Here is a 14,952-nt window from a genome sequence, read left to right as displayed (position 1 = left end):
TTTTTTTTTTTTTTTTTTTTTTTTTTTGGTCGTTTACAGACAGATGTCGTTTTGAGAGCATTTTGGTTAACGCCACTTTGGGTTAGAACTATTTGAAAACAGCATAGCTTTAGAATTTCCGATAGACAATCTCGCGTGCTGGAGATGAAAATGTTTTATTTTCTATAGTATTGCCATTGCTCGTTTTGAAAGTGCTGAGATTTTTAATCAAAAATTCGCTAAAGTTTTATAAAATATGAAATAAACAATAAAACAAATTCAAATTTCGGGTTTCCAGGTGCCCACATTCGGGTGGAGAACTCGGGAACATTGGGTGTTATTCAAAATCTGATGTCTCTAGGTATCGCTTCTTTTTTACAATACAAGGAACATACATGCATTCATACAGATTCTTCATTATTTAGTTTCTTCAAATATAATGCAGGGCGATAATATTTGGTGGCAACAAATTGAAAAGTGAAAGATCGCTTTTAAATGATTCAACACAAGGTGCCGTATCGAAAGTAATAGCCCTTCTGGGCTAACGCCCCTTTGAGCTAATGAGAATAGAATTTAAATTCTTAATAATTTAATTATCCATTTTTTAATAATATCTCTAACGGATTAATATTATGAAATATGATTAATTTACTATTTATTAAGTTATGAATGTTTGCAGTGTTATCTAAGTGTTACCTACCACAGTACAAAATCATTTGGTTTGTTTTAATTAAATCAATTAATTATATTACTGAAACTTAAAAGAAATATTTAATACATAAAGAAATTCATGTATATTGGCAAATTATAGTCACTCGTAGAAAAATGAGAGATTAAAAAATAATATCAGTACTTTTTAATAAAATCTTTAATATTTGTACTAGCAGTACTATAATTAATATAATAATATATATAGCAGTACTATAATTAATATAATAATATATATAGCAGTACTATAATTAATATAATAATAAGTATATAATAACACTACAACTGAATTTTCACTGTGAGAGTCATTGCTGAAGTCAGAATTTCCAGCATGAGTTTGTTAAATACAGTTTGATTCCATTTTTATCATTCAGAAAGCAGATTTAAAATTCAGACTTTTTATTCTATCAGAAAGGAATAAGCATTTTAAAAAGAACCCTTAGCAGACGTCATAAATTAGAAGTCCTTGAGAAAAGGGTTTACATCAACATGTAGGATCAACAGCATTAACTTGCAAATCTAGCTTTATCTATAGCTTTTATTCTATGTTTAATTTTTATTTTTATTTTCAATTTCAATTTCTTTTTAAGTAAATTGCATTTTCTTTCTATTACTCTCTGCATGGCTAGGTACAGGAAATTTTTAAGTAATTTCACGCTCTCGGTTTACCTTCACCCAATTTCTGTTTTGGAAACTCAACAATAGATGGCGCTGTGTACATTTTGATCCTGTGTTTGTTTTCATTTGTTAATCGACGTTGTACTCTAAAAAGTGAATCATTTTTGTCACGCGTTCTTTTTAATAAACACGAAAAACGAATTCTCTAAAGGTTATTTTATTTACATTTTTTATAACTTCTGAGGGAATATGAGATGACAAAAAGTTAAATGCTCATGATGATGGTTTCAAGCGCTTAGCTCAGGTAATGACATATTTTATTAAGTAAATATTTTCTAAATTCCAACGAAAATTTTAAACTCTTTCAAAGAATAAATTGTTCTATAGGGATACATTTTTTCTTGCATGAATGCTATTTATTAAACTAAATTTAGAAGCATTACTCAAGCCATGCGTTTTTTTTATAATTTTCTGTTAAACTGTATGTGGCGTAAGTGCGAATAAAATTATGTTTAATAATAAAGATAAAAAGACCCTCACCCCCCCCAAAAAATGGGGGGGGTAGTATGAGTGTAACAGCAGACTTGTAGACTGCGAGGTCAGTGAGAGTGTAAAGAAACCTTAGCCTTTTGAACCATCGTTAAAATCTGAAACCTTTCAGACTATTTTTTTTAATTTTTTTAATAGTATTCTGACAGCTTTCTAACCAATTAAATCCATTGTGATCCTTTTCTATGGTTGGTATTATTTTTCAGATTTTATATTGTTAAAACGTTTTGCAATAAATAAAAGACCTGGGAATACGAGTTTTTCAAAACTAAACAGATTTTAAATTGAGCTTTAATTTTATTTAATTAAAGATTTCATTTTATGAGGTGGCAGCAACAGATATTATATTTACTGAAAAAGAGAGCATAGATATTTGTATACTTTCTTGCTAGTCAATCTTACGACAGATTTCGATTCGTGGACTTCAGAATCCTTGTAATTCTTATTTATTTTAAACATTCTTGGATAAATAAATCAAGCAAAACTTGATTTGTAGAATTTAGTTTTGTTATAAAATATTGCGTTTTCATTTACAGACCGAATCGTTAGTTTCACTTTAAAAGCATACAGTCTTGCGTCAAATTTCAAGTTCACCTTTTCTTTCTTCTAATGAATTTTAACTGTTTTAAGAATCCAAATAATTGTCAACGCCTTTCCGATAGTGTAGTTTTATATGTTTGAAACATAAAAAAATAATAGTATTTATGTAATTGTAATTAGCTAATTTAGTACATTAAAATTTATTTGAATGATGCTTAATGATTTCCTACTATAAACCAGCTTACCAGCTTTTCTAGTTCGTTTTTGTGTGTGCGTATGAAATATTCGCCACCTTTTTTGCGTATGTAAAAAGAAAAGAATTTAATACAGAAATAATACAAATAATGATTGCTACAGAATGACCATTGCAGCACCTATTATTAAATTCTTCAACAAGGGCAAAAACAAAATAAAGCAACCAATTCGTAAAAAAAATCTGAAATCTTTCATATTTTACATTTACGCACAAAGGGGTTTTTTGTGTTACCTTTATTTATTAAATAGCATATTCTTCGCACTTATACCATAAAATTGAACTGAATAGCAATATCGCAAAACAATTTTAAAATGAGCCTATCTTTAGAATTTCCGATACACAATCTCGCGCCCTGGAAGTAATTTTTTTTTTTTTTTTTTTTTTTTTTTTTCGGGAAGGGGCATTTTTGGGGGCTATTGCTCGTTTTGAAATCGTTCAGTTTCTTAATCAAAAACTCGTAAATGCTTTACAAAATACGAAAGAGATAATAAAACAAACTTCAAATTTGGTCTTCCAGATGCCCATATTTGGGTGGAGACGTACGTTATTCAAAATTTGATAGCTCTAGGTATTGTTGTTTAATCAAAATGCAAGAAATATACATACATCTAAGCAGAATCTTCATTACTTAATTTCTTGAAATATAATACAGGGTTTTAATATTTGGTGGCAACCATTTAAAAAGGGATTCGCCGTTTATGGTGAATCAACGCAAAATGCCAAAGTGAAATTAATTGCTTTTCTGGGACAACGCTCTTTGGGCTAAAAGAAACAGTTTTGTGTTTGAGCTAATATCAGTATTTTCAATATGTACTTAAAAAAGCAATAGCATATCGAAAATGATATAAATACAGTTGAGAAATGAATAAGCTGATCCATATTTAATTGTAAAAGCATAAGATGCATTTTTTTGGATTTAAAAATAAAATGCTTTAAAATAGTTTTCTTTATACCAGACTTTTTTATCGAATAATTGAAACTAGCTCTCATATTTCAAAAAGTATACTATGAATTGCAGTAGTCACTGAAACACAAGGTTACACTGTATAATTTCTAGTAGATCTAATGCCTAGAATCAATGGACTGAAAGCCTAATTAAATTTGCGAACTAAAAAAAAAGTTTTTTTTTTTTTTTTTTATTTTACGGCCGGGTGCTTTATTTAAATAAAGCCATTAGCCTTGCGCCACTCCAGGTGCCGGAAGTGACACCAACAGAAGCACCAAGCAGATGGACACTATTACCTCCTATAAGGGGAGGGATAGTTGCAGCCATTCCTTCTCCGCGATTCGAACCCGGGCCCATCGCTCCGGCAGTCAGGTCCCTAACCACTATACCGGCTGGGTGGGACTGGAAAAAAAAGGGAATACGTTTGATTTATTATTAAATCATTAATTATGCTTAAATTGCATTAAACTTACTGGACTCATCATATAATTTTCATTTTTTATAATAATTGTTTTAGGCAGCTGATGCTGGAAAATTTTAAAGTGGAAAAAAGAATACTTCCACTTTCAGCTATAAAGTCTGTAATAACTACTCTTTAGGAGGACAAACTTTAGTTTCATGTCTTTCATACTGCAGTGTGGGTGGGCAGCACTGCACACCTGCTACGATCGGTCTACTTGAATAAGAGCGAAAGAAACGGAAGATAGCCGCGATAAGATGGAAACTTACAGCGGCTGAGGATGGTGGTTCGGTAAGACCATCGAAACTAGTCCTGTGGAAATTTTGTAAATATAACGCTGATTTTTGTTGTTTGTCTTCTGAATTAGTATTTATTCGACGTGTTATTGTGTATTAATTAAGTAATGTATCCTCCGTGCCCGTCTTGTCTGATGGTCATATCCTCCGTGCACGACAAAGGGGCGTCTTCATAATGGAGTCCAGTGTATCCATGCAGGTCATGCTACTGTTCAGTGTAGGTCGCTACTGTTCGGAAAGGCAGAAAGAGATCTTTATAAAAATACTCTGGAATAAAAGTTCCCACACCCATATAAAGATACATTTTTATGTTTATACTGTGGTACTAACTAAGTAAAACCAATTTCTGTTTGCTAATTGATTAATCAATTAAGCAGGAATGAACTAAAACCTTATCGCCTTTTTGAAATATCCCTTCACTTGAGCAAAGATGCAGGTACCTTTGTGAAAAACGCTGGATTAGCCAAGCAGTTTCGAAAGAACAGTTTCACAGTCCCACCTATCGAATTAATAAGCAGAGTTGTTTTACTCATTATAAAATAATTATTCATTTCAACCTGCAGTTAGATAATAGCAATAGTAAAAATCTGATATGGACACACATGACTTCTTTGTATGGCCTATTAAGTTATGCACACTTTTTGCAGCATTTCATTTAAACTTATTTCCTCGAATTTCGTTAGAGTATATTTTTCATTCAATTAATTCAGTTCTCACTTCCCGATAAAGCGAAAATACATAAAAACTCAAAACTATTTTTATTAAAAATTGTAAAATACAGAAAAACATACAACGTCAAATGCAGTTAAAAGACAACAATTTTCATAATTAAAATTAGTTTCCACACAAAAACAGGCAATTCAGCCAGCTAAGAAAGCAGTCCCCCCCCCATAAAACTGAGTTTAATTTTGATCCAACTCGGCAAAAAGACATTGAAGGTGCAGAAACTGGCTTAATTGGCTATTCTTTTGATTTTCAAATGTAAAGAAATGGAAGTTCGTTAGGCTTAACTCGCCACTTTTAAATTGTTGATAACTTTACAACTACTACATGTAAGCGAAAGGAATAAAATCCTTAATTGGAACATAAAAAAAAAAACATACAATTCAATCACTTTTAAAGCAAAAAATGCCCAATTTACCAACATATAAGAAGACAGGTAATAGAGTGAGAATATATATATATATATATATATATATATACATATTTACATATGATTGATGCAGCCGATTGCAACGAAAAAAGCAAGTGAACAACTGCATGTTAAAGCAGTCCCATGAACAAAATTTCAACGTTATATGGCTTTTTTTTTTTTTTTTTTTTTTTTTTTTTTTTTTTAGATGCGATATATATGCATACGTACGTACGTACAGACGTCAAGAAAAAAATCTCTTCTGAATCCATTTCACATTCTTTTTTAGCAAAAACAGTCTTTCATTTACGTACAGATTTTACGCAAAAACATTGTTCAAATAGTTTCGAGAGCTAAATTTTTCGCGATTACAGTATTTCCTTTACTTCGAACAAAGAAGTAAAAATACTTATAATAATAACAAGAGTTATATTTTGATTGGCTATTCTTTTAGCTATCTCTCCTTTAATCTTCAGTTTTGCTCTTTTATTTTCCTTTTTTAATTACTTACCAATCTGCAGCAAACATGATAGTTTTCCTCCATTGTCTTTTACACTTCATCGTTAATTTAAACAACAGCTGTCAACAAGCCAAGAATAAAAGTTTTTTTTTTTTTTTTTAAAGTTTTATTTGCTCATTCGTACGTAATACACGCAGCATAAATATATAAAATCTAATATATTAAAGCAATTTAAAAGAAGCTATCTCTTGATAATCAAACACAAAACAGTTATGACTAGATAAATATGAAAGCAAAATTAACATGAAAACAGAGAAAACATTCCAATTTCTAAAACATTCATCATATTTGAAAAAGAAACGTTTCCAACTTAACCCGCAAAATTCGCAAAGATATGCGCACTTAACAGTTGTATAAAGCTAGCTGCAAATATAGTAAATGCTATTTTCCCTTCCAGCAGCTATTAATTTCTAAGACGAGCAATTAAAAATCTGTAAAACTTTCTTCTTATTTCAAATTTCTCAATATTAATTAGGATATATGAATTACCATTTTATCTCAATGTCTATATATCGGAGACATGACTGATTTCCTTTAGAACAACATCTAGAATTTCGTAATAAATAATAATAATAAGCTCTTTGACTACTATTTTTTTAAATTTTGTGACACATGCATGTATTCAGCATACTGAAAGTTCCTCGGTACAATGATTTACGCTCGATACTTTACTAATTTTTTAATGCTATTTATTTTCAAAGGAAATTAATAACATTTATTTTTTGAAAAAAAATAAGGCGTGAAAAAATTTTAACGTAAAAATTGAAATTTCTAAAAACTTTGGTGCATAGCTGTTATAGCTTCTCAAATAAATTTTATTAAATTAAATAAAACTGCAGTATTTTATTAGCTCAAAATTTTATGGTCTCCTGACAGAAAAATGTAATCAAAATTAATTCTTTGATTGCTCATCAACTAGGTACTTCGCCATCTAGTCTATGTTGAAACCTGCAAAGTGCGTATTAAAATTATCTATTAAGGTTGCTAAACTGGTGTTTATCCTTCAAAACTTTAGAAAGAACTAGATCTTTTGAAAAATATTTAATTTGTAACAAGAAATCTTTTGTTCAAAATGACTGTCTCAGAAATAGTTCCTTTTTCGAAGGTGTAAGAAAAAAATATCTTCCAATTAATTTAAGTGATTTTACAGAAAAATGTATGAAATTAGAATGATATAAATGAAAAATGCCCTGTTTACTCGCGTAATTGTTGTACCCCCGTTTTGAAGCAGTAAAATCCCCACTAGTGTTCAATATTGTGTAGTAGTTTTCCCCGCATTATAGTCGCACCTAGAACTTTTACAATGAAAAAGTGGTGAAAAAAATACGATTATATTAAGCGAGTAAACACGGTAGTTCATTTTTTATAAAATTTTTTACTAATCTTTTTTAATCCAAAGAGGCAATTTGCCCAGAAGGACTATGAATTTTGTTTCGGCATTTTGCGTCGATTCACTTGCGTTGTTTCACTTTTCAAATGTTCTTTGCGTTGTTTCACTTTTCAAATTGCTGTCACCTAATATTATCGCCCTGTATTATATTTGAAGAAAGTAAATAGTGAAGAATCTGTATGAATGTATTTATGTTTCTCGCATTGCCATAAAACAACGGTACCTAGAGCCATCAAAATTTGAACAACGTGATCTTCCATAGAATATGGGCATGTGGAAGCCCTAATTTGAATTTTAAATTTGTTTTATTATCGCTTTCGTATTTTGTAACACTTCAAAGAATTTTTGATTAACAAATTCAAGGATTTCAAAGCTAGCAATGGTAACGTTGTACAGAAAAAAGCATTTTTATCTCTAGCGCGTGAGACTACGTATCGGAAATTCTAAAGATATGATCATCTTAAAATTATTTTGCGATATTGCTGTTGAATTGAATTTTGTGGTTTAATTGGGAAGAATATGATATTTAACAAATACAGGTAACACACAAAATGTATAAAAAAAAAAAAAAAAAAAAAAAAAAAAAAACTCCTCTTTGGACGTAATTTAAAATCTGAAATCTTTCAGATTTTTTTAAAAGTATGACGGATGACTTTTATTTTATTTTATTTTTGCAATGTGTACTTAGAAAGCTGTGTTATATGCAAAACTATTTTGATTGCCGTAAAACGCTCTTAAAAATGTAAAATTTTCTTAATGACAAACCTACTCACATTTTTCCAACACGGATGATTTTTAACAGCTTGTATTTTTTTTTCTGTTCTTGCCCTTTTATCTTCGATTAAATATCCTTGTTGTATTTCTTATATCAGAACACTTTTTCACTAATATTAAAATATTATTCACTCGACATTATGTATTAATTAACTGTTTCATTTGTTTTGCCTATACAGTTCTGTATTTAATTTCAAATTTTCCTTACATTAATTTTTTTTTTCTTTTTTGTTATTCCCTTAAAAATAACACTCGCCCCGTCGAAACAAAATATTTTACATTTACAGCACCAAAAAATGAAAAATTTCGGCATACGGCCGATTTGATTTGCATTTGCTCCATTTGCAACATTTGTACCATCCGTGCTTCCGATACACTGTGGAAATGTGTGTTCAAAATTTTCGATTCATCTCGATTTTCTTGCGCTTATCTGTGTAAACTGAGCTCTCAACTTTAACAAATATATTTACCTAAAAGTTCCTCTACTTTTGCTAAATCTGGGCCGAAATTGTCAAGTTCATGGTCGTGCTCAGTCTTTGTTCAATGAAAATCATATTTGTTTTTAAGTTAAAATTTTAAGCAATTGCTTTCAAGGTGAGATAATAGACAGAAATGTAGCGGAAAATTATAGCGAATATGGAAGTTTGCAGAATTCACTTTCTTGATGGACGTTAGTACGTCCATCAAGAAACGTCATAACGTAGCAGAAAATAATGAAGCTTTACGAATTTTGTAAAGTTAACTTGCTAACTCTGCTCTGCAAAAAAGGCCTCTAAAGAAATTATGAACTCCAAAATGAATGAAATTGTTATACTATAATTGTATTTGCTACTATACGTTTAACATAGCCGTCAACATTCTTAGTCTCTTGGTAAAACACTAAATCTCTCGTTTTTTAATATTTGCTTTTATAAAAAAAAAGGAACCTCTAAGAAAAATATTAATTAAAACGTATAAAAACTTAGCTTTCGCAATTTAAAAAAAAATTGATTGCTTTAAGTGTAAAATTAGAAAAACAGGAATATTTGAGCCATTTAAAACTTTTTTATATCTGGAAATATATGTCTACGGCTCTTGTAAAAATAAAATCCGCGTAAGAACTTTTGTGGATATGGTGCATAATAACAACCGCCCCCGCACGCTTTTCCCTAGCGAATAAATGGGTAGTTCGTCTATTTATTTATGTTTTAACGCACTTTCCATAAATGTTTACTGCAGATGATAGTTTTATAATTTATAAAATTATATTATGCCAAAAATCCTTTGATTTGGAGACGCAATAAAGCATGTTTTTATCTAATACTTAAATCTATGCTTAAAGTATGTTTTATATGATCAGTTTATAATTTTTTTCTATCAATAAACATTATGACAAATAGTGTTCGATCTTAAAATCAAATATTTTTTATGAAATAAATACATCAGTTAATCTTAGGCAAAATCAAAATCTAGATCTCTCAGATGGAACCAGGCAAACATTTGCGATGATGAGACATGACTGAAAATCTTTCTCAAAGTTTGAGAATGACATGATAATTTCAGTGACATGTGGCTAGACTTCATATTAAGAAGCAAGAAACATTAATAGCTTAGAAAAAAAGCCCAAATGTCACATGCAAATTTGTTGGTCTTTCTGTAACGGGCAGGTTATTTTTTTTTTTTTTTTCCTGTTAAAATATATAATAAGCCTTTAATAATAAATTAATAGCCTTCATAGCAAAGGGATCGAATCAGGTGTAGAAATAACGAAAGCAGACAAATACAAAAGCATTAGTAAAATCTGTAAGAAGCGAAATGATTATATCTTAAGATCTTTAACAATCCACTTAAGTACACTCACGGTTAAGGAAATTTGTGCGTACAGAACCCCGTGGCACAACAAGGAAACTAGGTAATCTATTAGGGTTAATAACAATACGCAGCCTAACTGTTAAATTTTTAATGCAATAGGGCATGGTCACATACCCTGCAGTGGCGCTGCAATCGTGGACCGTCGGATTTAAACAACGAAATTTTATAGACTCCATGTGAGCTCGAAAAGCACCAGCTGATGCAATCGCGTAACGGGAATAATAATTGTATATGAAAAGGAAGATGTATTTAACTCCAGACATGACGATTTGCTCAATCAACTGACTTCTGTGACTTGTGACTTATCTCACTTGTCTGGCGGTAACGTCAGACAGAACAAGAACACGAAATGCATCGTGGTAAGGTGAACAAGATTACGCCTATTTTTCGCTAGAACACTATTTGTCTTACATCACACAGGTGATAGTAAGACTTCGCTCAGTTCCACCCCAGTTGTGATGGGGAGCACCCCGGGGGCGGGTCCAAGGGTCTCTTACCCCTCTTTCTCTACGACCAACATCTTGAGAGGACTTTCAGCTCGCCATGTATTTAAATGCCCCTAAGCCGCGAGGACACTATACATTTATAAATATCCATGCTTTCTCTGTAATTCGAATCTGGGCCCTTCTGTCAAAGAACGTCTATGTAAAGAAGGAAAGGCTCCATAGACGTAATGTAAACCAGTTTGTCTTCGCCGCTAGACAGAAGAGGGAAAATTCGTCAAGAGATTTGGCGACGGAACCTGTTGGCGAGAATTTCCCCCTCTGTTATGTACCGGACCTGGCCGAGATTTTCTTCCCCGCAACATGTACAGGAAATTGAGGAACACGGGTTAAGATGAATAAGAAAATTAGGTGAAAGTCGAACCTGTTCGAACTTCAACATCAGTTTTGGCGCTTTTTGGCGACAGATACTTCACGCGTGGGCGGCTGTTTTCTTTTCGTTCGAAGGGAGCCACTCCTGCTGCTGTGAAATTTTCCTTAACAATACATATTCTTTGCTTCGGTATCGCAGTAGGCTCCCATAACCACTATACCGTCTGGGCGGCTGCCTGACTTCTAGACAAATGTTATCATCAACATGGAAAGTCACAGTGTGGTCGTCTCGCTGTGTAATTCACCACAGGGATTGTTAGGTCAGTACTATCCAAAATATTGTATTGGCAACTTTGTACACATGAAACAGAACAGCACGGGTGCACAGCAGACTGACTGAGGACGGAACAGATAGACCGCCAATAGATAAGATCGAAGTCATAGTGCTACACAACAAAACAGACGACAAGTCCATTAGCGTCCATCTGCCACAAGACAATATCAGGAGTCTGTTGGATTCATTGCCAGACCGTGTTGAGGTTAGTATCACATCATATTGTTGTGCAACAGGACTAGACTAAGAACTGCAAATTATGTCTATTAAATTTCATTAAATAAACATTGTGTCCAACTCTTCCTTTCTGGTGCGCTAATTTCATTTATCACGAGTGTAAGAAAGCTAGTCGTATACTTGTTAGCACTGCGAAAAAAAATCTAGAGGATGAGAAATATAAAGTATTCGAAAAGTCGATAGGAGTGAAGGGAAACTAATAAGAAAGAAAGGAAATCATTGTATTGGAAGTAATATTTTATGTCCACAACATCAAGAAAACTTCCAGAGAGTTACTTAATTAATTTCTGCTCATCATACCTGTTTCAAAAATGGCGAAGGGTAAATTTTATAGCCTGTGAAAATTTTAAGACATTTAAAATCGTGAATTTCTCGGCATCGTAATTTAAATATATATAGCGCATATAATAATCGAAATGAAAATGAATCAGTTTAGGAAAAATAACAAAAATTTGTGAGATATTCGGAATAAGCTGATGATGCAAAGAACGAAATTCTACGATGGTTAATCAAGATAACATATGTGAGAAAAATCGGAACCACTGTATAGCGAAATTTATTCGTAATGGTCATAGAACATTTATGAAAAACGTCTAATATTTAATCGAAACACAAACCTTCAGAAGAATAAAAGGTTGAACACTATTAAGAAGAATTTTTACTTTATGAAAAGTAACTTTCGTCAGCATTTTCTCATTTACATGCAAGCAGAGTTTTCGTTTATCCCTCTGATTAACAAAAGCAGAAGAAAATCCTACATGCAAAGTTGAAGTCAGCATATGCTGCTATCTTTATGAAGGTTACTTTGTAGAGACATTAGGTATTTTGGAAGCGGGAAGGATGAAAAATTAACAATCGCCTTCGCCGGAATCTAACCACGGACCTCTGGAATACCGGCCCAGCGTGCAGAACCACTACACCACGAAGGACGCTAGGAAAGTGGGAGAAATACCTTATAACTTTTTTCCAAGTTGAAAAGTGATGCTCATAAATTTGAAGTCACTTGTGTACCGGTATCTTCTGTGAAGGTTTCTGTATCGATGGCGAACCGTGATCAATGTACATACAGATGCCAATAGCTTTAAGCAAGTTGACATGGTAGCAATACGAAGACAATTCGAAAGATTCAAAAAAATTCCATTCGAGGTGTTAGCAATTTCTTTCTGGTGAATTTTTGTTTCAAATTTCTTTTATATTTATAAAGTTCTCAAATTTGCTTGAAGCAATCCGTCTCTTTACTTATGTATAGCACAAGGACGCATAGCACAAGGACGAAGGTTTCTGTGTTACGCTATACTTATACGCTATACGCTATACTTATACTCTTACATTATTATAAATTAAGCAAGACGTAAGCTTCAACTACACATTTTTATTTTAAAAAAGTAAACCGTTCCGTGTTTGTAAAATTCCGTACCGGTCTTCAGCAAATGCATATCGTTTCTTTAAGAACTTTGGTTTAATCTAAAGTTAAATCAAAATAGTCGCAAGGATTTTCGTTTCAGCAGTATTTTCAGTGTCCCTCTGCGTTTAAAAACACCCAGACTACTCGACAGGGCGGCCAGCATCGCTAACCACTATACAGATCGGCGGCGCTATATCAGGGCGTCCTATATATTTACAATAAGTCATGTACTAAACAACAGAATATGTAACTATACTTTGATAAAGGCTGTACCTCCAATCAAAATTTTCAGAGGGAAGCATTTTTAATTTTGAAAGTCGTTTGGAAAGACATCTGAATTTTGGAGGTTTTGTATGATAATTGTAGAATTTAAAGAAATATTTTTCCAATTTTCTCCAAGAATTTTAAGAAATATTTCTCCTTTTCAATTTTAAGAATTTAGAGAAATATTCTTCCAAAAATTTATTTTTACATTATTTTGTTGATAAAAACCAAGGAAATATTTCACATGTTTGAAAAACTATGTAGGTTTCTTATTTGAATACACATTGCATATTGGACTCATGACTTTGCATATTGGAGGAGACTTAAATTAGAATGAAGTACTGAAAGGACACAGTCTTTCCTTTGTAACACAATTCATTATGATAACATTAAAAAATTATGTCTGCATGTCTCAGTGTAGTTATATATGCGTTACATAAATAATCATTCTATATAAAAGGCCTTAAAGTAAGATCTTTCAGGAAAAAATTTTTTTCACTAATTGCATAACTGGAGCAGATCCTCATAAAAATCACTAATTCTATCATTTACATTAATGAGATTATTTAAAAGTATCATATATTACGTCATTTGGAAATATTACTAAAAATAAAATAAAGATACAAAAATTAGCTTATGAGTAAAAAAAATAATCTGAATGCTTTCAGATTTTACATTACGTCCCAAAGGGGCGTTTTTTTAACGCTTTGTGTATTACCTTTATTTATTAAATATCATGTTCTACGCAATTAAACTATAACATTCAATTCAACAGTAATAGCCCAAAATAATTTTAAAAAAAGCACATCTTTACAATTTTCGATACACAGTCTCACACGCTTGGAGATAAAAAAAAAAGGTTTTTTTTTTTTTTTTTTTTTTTTTTTTTTTTTTTTTTTCCCTTCGTATGGTGTTGCCATTGGTCGCTTTCAAATTGTTGAGTTTTTTTATCAAAAATTCATAAGTGCTTTACAAAATATGAAATAGATGATAAAACAGATTTCAAATTTGGGCTTCCAGATACCCATATTTGCTGGAGGACTACATTCAAAATTGGATGGCTCTAGGTACCGTTGTTTTATCACAGTGCGAGAAACATGCATACATTTACGCAGAATCTTCATTATTTAATTTCTTCAAATGTGACACAGGGCTGTAATATTTGGTGGCAACAATTTAAAAAGTGATTCACTGTTTATAGTAAATCATCCCAAAATGCCAAAACGAAATTAATAGCCCATCTGGCTAGCCGCTAATAAATTATGAAGATGTGTATTTATTGCTTTTAAATCTTTTGAACTAAAATTCTTATGAAACGTAATTTGGTAATACGGTATCAGAAGTGGTAATTTAACATTGTGCGTAGGTGATAAGGAAAGTTGTGTGGTACGATTTGTAGGCCGATTAATACCTCAGTAGTGTAGAGTAACGTTATGGGTTATAAAAAATTTCAAGAATGAGCTCTGTACATTTCTAAGTTTCAAAATAAAATGTTTTAGAGTGTAGAGTCATTAGGTTAATTGGAAGCAGAAAAGATGAAAAATATGCAAACGCCTTCGCCGGGAATCGAACCACGGACCTCTGGAATATCGGCCCAGCGTGCTACCGTTACACCACGAAGGCACGCTAGGGAAGTGGGAGAAATACCTTAAAAGATTATTGGCCAGAATCTGAAGGATTCTTGAATGCTTATTTCGAATCATAATTCCATATTGTATTTAATTGGAAAGGATTTTTTTTTTCCTTATAAAAACGACATGTATAAAGCTTCTTTTGAGGAATGATTGATTTAACATTCGAAAGAGCAGGACTGAAAAAAAAAAAAAAAAAAAAAAATTGTCTTGCAGTACGAAACATGTAATTAAATTTAGTACACAT

At 31.8% G+C, this 14,952-nt stretch overlaps 1 protein-coding gene and 1 non-coding gene across 3 annotated transcripts in view; one reads left to right on the top strand and one right to left on the bottom strand.

Annotated features, from left to right (window-relative positions):
• The window catches only part of LOC118182782 (uncharacterized), a 154,117-nt gene that overhangs the window by 58,750 nt on the left and 80,415 nt on the right, over positions 1-14,952 (top strand). Inside the window, exon 1 of one of the 2 annotated variants that reach the window (XM_035352171.2) lies at positions 1,459-1,609. The exons of the other annotated variant lie outside the window; for it this stretch is intronic. The gene's annotated coding sequence lies outside the window, so the exon portion shown is untranslated. Of the gene's footprint in view, positions 1-1,458; positions 1,610-14,952 lie in introns of those variants that run through there. 2 annotated transcript variants of the gene reach the window in all.
• Positions 14,626-14,697, bottom strand: TRNAI-GAU (transfer RNA isoleucine (anticodon GAU)). Its single transcript has one exon. It is a non-coding gene; the product is annotated as a tRNA-Ile (tRNA).

Source organism: Stegodyphus dumicola, chromosome 12 (assembly GCF_044657685.1).
Source record: "Stegodyphus dumicola isolate Sdum_Otavi_A_Nest chromosome 12, ASM4465768v1".
Lineage (NCBI taxonomy): Eukaryota > Metazoa > Arthropoda > Arachnida > Araneae > Eresidae > Stegodyphus > Stegodyphus dumicola.
Note: the sequence above shows the minus strand (reverse complement) of the source record. Positions and strands in the feature narration are given on the sequence as shown.